We start from the raw sequence: 648 nt of genomic DNA, 5'->3' as shown, positions 1-648 counted from the left end.
TTTTTTTGTATTTTAATAGAGACGGGGTTTCACCAAATTGGCCAGGCTGGTCTCGAACTCCTGACCTCAAGTGATCCACCTGCCATGGCCTCCCAAAGTGTTGGGATTACAGGTGTGAGCCACTGCACCTGGCCTCCTATGCCTTTTCTAAGAGAACTGGGGAAGGGAGGTTGTGGTAAGACTGCTTTTTTTCTTTCTTCTCCACATCACCTCACCTTCCTCCTTTCCTATCTGCTGCAGTGGCCCCAGGACCAGGGCTGCAGCTGCAAGTGCTGAAGTAGCAATGACTCCTAGGCAGGAAGGTGCACCTCTAGCTCTAAAGCTTCATGCCAGAGCTCCTGAGGGCTGACAGGGCAGATGGTGCCTTCACCCCATCCAGAAAAATCAGGGCGGCTCGTGAGGCAGGCATATTGCCTGGTGGTGGAGACAGCCCACTTTCTACACCTGTGAAACCCCATCCTACACCAACCGGAGTGGACTGTCAGGGAGGCACTTGCTAGGCTGCTGTTGCTTCTGACAATCTGGCCCAGCAGCATGGCCGAACCTCCTGGACCTTCTAAAGGAAATACCTGAATACAAATGGAGAAAAGGGGGAACTGGAGCTGAGGGTAAAGGAACGAATACATGGGTTATGTGGTGAGGGAAATT

This window comes from Mandrillus leucophaeus, unplaced genomic scaffold, assembly GCF_000951045.1.
Source record: "Mandrillus leucophaeus isolate KB7577 unplaced genomic scaffold, Mleu.le_1.0 Scaffold252, whole genome shotgun sequence".
NCBI classification, from domain to species: Eukaryota; Metazoa; Chordata; class Mammalia; order Primates; family Cercopithecidae; genus Mandrillus; species Mandrillus leucophaeus.
The sequence above is the reverse complement of the archived record's forward strand: the minus strand, read 5'-3'. Positions refer to the sequence as shown.